Below are 5,283 nucleotides of genomic sequence, written 5' to 3'. Positions count from 1 at the left end.
TAGGTTGTGCCTTTGTAGTTCACCCAGATTAGGTTCTGATTAGTCAGTGTCTATGTCAGTCAGCATCAAAAGCTCTGCCTCCTAGGTAGCCATTGGCTCCTCGCACTTAACCCAGATTTGGTTCTGGTTGGTTGATTTCTATGCCAGTAGCATCAAAAGCTCTGCCTCCTGGGCATCCATTGGCTCCTCTCACTTCACCTAGATTTGGTTCTGATTGGTTGGTTTCTATGCCAGTCAGCGTCTCCGGGCCTATCTCTGGGCCTGATCAAAGAGGCAGGGTTGAGCAGCAGTCCCCACTGAGGCCCAGAGAGAAACAGAGGCACAGCTGCTGGCGAAGCCCAGAGAGAGAGGCAACAGCTGATCAACAGCTGCCACAGAGGCTGCTGATCAGATCCTGCCTCTCTCTCTGGGCCTCTCTCCAGGCCTGATCCACCGCCCCCTTGGCAGTCAGTGCTGGGTGGCCACGGCAACCCAGCACTGACTGCAGGACTGACTTCCAGTGTTCGGGGGAGCCTTTGGTTGGTTGTTACAGACCCTGAGTTTTCACATATTGGGCTTACCCAGAGTGGAGCACATCACTACAGGGCTGTGATTGATGCTGGGTAGACATCTGCATCTGTGTTGTGTGTGTGGTGTGGCTGACCAGTAGGTGAGTATTCCTGCGTGTGTGAGTGAAGCCACTCCCAGGCTGGTGCTCTCCTCCTGTGCCCGGTGACTGCCCAGTGGCAGCTTTAGCTGCCCTTCACTCCCACCTGCTGCCAAAGTCCCTGTGCTAATGGGATTACAAAAACAATTAGTGGAAAAAAAGTTTGTAAACTTTGGTTTATATTTTTAAAAATCCTTAAGTCTGTGTGTGTGTTAAACACGAGGTCCTGCCTCTGTGGCCGTGTTTGAAAAAATAAAGTTTTATTAGAATAATCCATTTTCCCAAGGAAAAAAAGAAGAAGTAGTTTGCTCAGCCCTTTGAGAGGTTTATGGCAATGGAGGGTGGGAAAGTGAGGAAACTTACATGGATGGACAAAGTCAAGACATTGGAAAGTGCAATGGGGCCCACTTCATTAATCTGAATGTTTCTCACTTCTTTCCACCACTGCCTCACATATTTAAATGGGTGTTTTAACCTAAAAGGGGGGATTTAGAACATTTACTTTTGTCTTGCTGGAGAACAAGGAGAGAAACAATTGAGCTGCTGCTGCATCTTGACTTCCCTGGCAGGGATTCCTGAAGAAAAGCTGGGAAATGTGATACTACACGTAGTGGCTTGTAATAGGCCCTGGAGTGTAATCACAATTCTCTTTGAGTCTTGCAGGTGAGGAAATCCTTTTTCCCAGGTAAAATAAGAGGATGTCAGGCTAAGTAGATTTCCCTGCATTATCCTGGGGAATCCCTCTGAATCACAGGAAGGGAAAAGATGAGATAAAGAGGGGCCCAGTGGCCAAGACGGAGCCAGACTGGTTGTCTTTAGATCCCATTAAAGAGACCTCAACAGGCAATGATTCGGTATATAGATTACTGTACCCTGTGCATGGGAAAAACACCGGGTTTCTCTGTCTAGATGAGCTGGATTTGGAGGCAGCACATGTGTATTTTTCAGCCACACCCATTACCTATTGTGTCTGGAGAGAAGTCACTGACAGTGAAGCCATCTGGATGAAGCCATCTTCTCTCTGGGGATTTCCAGTTCTGAGGTCTTATAGGTATTCAGTGCCAACTCAGGCAAAATCTTGCTGCTTGTGTGGGAGAGAGAGCCTGAACAGAGGAAGTCAGGTGTGCAGGTGTGGGCTGCCTTCCTGTGAGGTGGCCTGCTACCGCTTCTACATTCTGTTGCTAATTCTGAAGGTTGATTTTATATGAGAAGCATTTTGGCTGAGATTTAGAGGCCATCCCCACCCTGGGCTGGAAGGCATACCTGTAATTAGGGGAGAATGTAGTGATCAGGGTTGTCTTTACGAGTGTTGGGGATTTCCCTCCCTCCCGGGGCTGGCTATCTGGCTGTATCCCCAGTAAACCCACCCAGTCTTGCTTAACCCATTGATACACCTGTGGGCTAACAGGAAAATAGAACAGAAATGTGGCATCAGAGATCCACGTTCATGTCTGCATTCCAGACCTCCTTACTAGTCCCTGCGTGGCCTCCTTTTTTCATATTGGTAAAGACATGGTGATGACACCTGTCCTTTTTACTTCTTGAGATTCTTATAAAAACTAAATGCAATAGTGTAAAGAAAAGAACGTGGACTCACAAAGTGTCATTGTCACCGTTTTAGTTTATCAACTCTGTGTCTATAGGGAAGTCAGTCCAAGGTTCATTTCCTATGATCACTGTTGCCCAGGGTGAGCTTGTCAAAGAGGTACTCTGCCATGTTGCTTCCAGGGCTCCCAGCTTGCTACTCAGAATCAACATACATTAACATATGTGTAGCTGAATGAAAACATTCCTGGTAAAGTTCAAGACCCACCCCCTTTATTTTAATCCTTGACCAATCCCATTCTCTTCTCTCCTTCCTAAGAGGCAACTACTATGATAAATTCTAGACAATTTTATTTTTTTTAAATTTTAAATTGATTTCAAAGAGAGAGGGAGAGGGAGAGAGAGAAACAGCAATAATTAGAGAATCATTGATCTGCTGCCTCCTGCATGCCCCCTACTGGAGATTGAACCCCCAATTCGTGCATGTTCCCTGACCAGGAATTGAACCATGACGTCCTGCTTCATATGTCTATGCTCAACCAGTGAACCACCAATACCGGGCTAGACCATTCCTAAAAATACTTCTATGCATATCCACCCACATTCACCAGGCCCCCAGATCATCCACCTCACCCCACCCCCATATACCACACTATTAGTTTTGTGATTTCCAGGGTCCCACGGAATATTTCCTCCCGCCATCTGTGGAGATCCCAAGCTGCACATGGGGATGGGTGGGTGGAAAGACTCTGGGATACCTTTATAAAACCTAAAAGGCGAGGGTTTTACACCAATCAACCAGAGAACTTGATTTAGGAGCCAAGAACTGTATTGCAAGATGTTCAAACCCAGAAGGGCAACATTGCTACATGCATTCCCATCACGTGACCAGAGGAAGTCACAACCCCCACCCTTCCCCTCCGGCCGTGGGAAAGCAGTCCAAGTTCAGTTCAGTTCTTTTTGTCATTCAGGGAGAGCTTGTCACGGAGATTCTCCGCCAGGCTGTCGTCGTCCGAGGTACTCGGGAACACAGGGAAGTTGCTGATATGATCCCTGAGCTCTTTAATGGATTTCACCTGGTCATGCACACAGTTGTGCTCCAGGAAATCCGTCAGGCGGGCGTCGTTGTTCGCCATGGCCAGCTGGTGGATATACAGCAGGTTCTGGTTGACGTTCATGGCCAGGTCGAGGGCGTGCTCTAGGGCCTTCAGGCCGCTGTCCCAGTAGTTGTACTCAGGAGTGTCGATGTTGCGGTTGTACATGCGGGTTTGGCCGCTGCGCTGGTTCTGCAGGCGGATGAGCCTATCCGCGTGCTCCTTCATCTGGGCGGCCTGTCCCAAGAAGAACTTGCCCACGTACTTCAAGGTGACCTGCTTCTCTTCGAAATACGTGGCCATGGACTTGTACACATAGATGACATAGTGTTCCAGTTGTATCTGATGGTCGACGGCAGCCTCGCAGGCAGGGTGGTAGTTGTTCAGTGCTTGTGAGCGTCTCGGCGGGGTCGTCATGGCTGGTGGCTCAGGTGCCAGGACCAGAGAAGCCAAGGCAGCGCGGAGGCGGGGGCTGCGGAGGCAACAGCGGCGTTGGGCGAGGCGGCGGCGACGGGGTCCTCCGAGTCTACCCAGGGTGAGTGACTTTGGTGGCCTTACCCAGAGTGAACAACTTGGGAGCTGAGCCGCAGCTGGTCTGCCCGCTTGAGGTAGAACAGGCAGTAGGGTCGGTTAAGAGCCAGCGTTGGGCGTGGAATGTGGAATCCCTACAGGAGGGCATTGTTGGGTGCAGCGTTCTACGTTCCATGTGAGCCCCAGGCAGGAAACCTGGGTTACTCTGTGCTGAGTGTCTCAAGAGCATTTTTAAAAAAGGCTCTGATGAAATACAATGTATATACTATAACATTGAGAGAGAATCATAGATCGACTGCCTCCTGCACATACTACACTGGGGATCGGGTTGGGCTGCAACCCGGGCATGTGCCCTGACAGGGACTCTAACCTTGACTTCTTGGTACATAGGTTGATGCTCAACCACTGAGCAACACCAGCTCAGCCATAGTTTGTAATACATATATTCATGGAGGCAGGCAACACCACAATCTAGTTTCAGAACATGTTCAGCACTCCAAAAGGCAGTTCCTTACCCAGGAGCAGTTCAGTGCCCAATCTGCTTCCCTTCAGGAAGGGCAATCGTTGATCTACTTTTTGTCTCTATGGATTTGCCTATTCTGGTCATTTCAAATAGATGGGATCCTACCATATGTGGCCTTTTGTGTTTGGCTTCTTTTACTTAATATAATGTTTTTTAACATTCATCCTTTTAAAAAAACTGCTTTCATTGCTCTAGCATTTTGTGTGTGGCCCCAAAATTTTCATAGTGTTTTAAGAAAAATTTGTAAGTTATCTCTGAGCCTCCTGGTGGGATTCCTGCATTGTGTCTCTTTACTTCCTTTTGTTTGTATCTTGGAAAAATGCCTCTTGGATTTTCTATCAGAATGTGACTCTTCATTCATAAAATAAAAACATACTTGAAAACTCATGGCAGCTTCTTGGTTGTGGTTCAGTCTGTTTGCCTTTTTTTACAGTCTTTGCAGAAGATTTTCAGAGATTTGCAATGGCTTCTTTGAGACAGTGTGTGAGAAGTCACAAGGTCTATCCCAAGTCTATTCCTTCTATATACAGACATAACAGATTGGAATCACTGCACATTTCCTGCAGAGAAATACCTTAATTTGCATTATGAATGCAGCATGGGTGAGTACTCCACAAGAGTATGTACATACAATGCAAGTGTCATAATCATCTAAGCTCACACTGTGTACTGCCAGATCATACTCAATAATGGTCATAGCAAGTCCTAGTGAAGATTATAGAATATTAAGAAAAAGTTTTTCTTCTCTATTTAAATAAAGCTGCAATAAATATAGGGTTGCATGCAGTATTTCATTACATGGATATACCATATTTTATTCTTTCATCAGTTTATGGACTTTTGGGTTGTTTTTTGTAGCACTATGAATAATATTGCTATAAACATCTGTGTAAGGTTTTTATGTAGACATATTTTCAATTCTCTTGGGTATATACCTAGGAATA

The 5,283-nt window shown here is 46.6% G+C and overlaps 1 pseudogene; it reads right to left on the bottom strand.

Moving 5' to 3' along the window:
* Positions 1-3,141: 3,141 nt before the first annotated feature.
* On the bottom strand, positions 3,142-3,702 carry LOC102773106 (annotated as a pseudogene).
* Positions 3,703-5,283: the final 1,581 nt, after the last annotated feature.

The sequence above is a fragment of the Myotis davidii genome, unplaced genomic scaffold, assembly GCF_000327345.1.
Source record: "Myotis davidii unplaced genomic scaffold, ASM32734v1 scaffold1246, whole genome shotgun sequence".
NCBI lineage: Eukaryota > Metazoa > Chordata > Mammalia > Chiroptera > Vespertilionidae > Myotis > Myotis davidii.
This window is presented reverse-complemented; position numbering and strand designations above follow the sequence as displayed.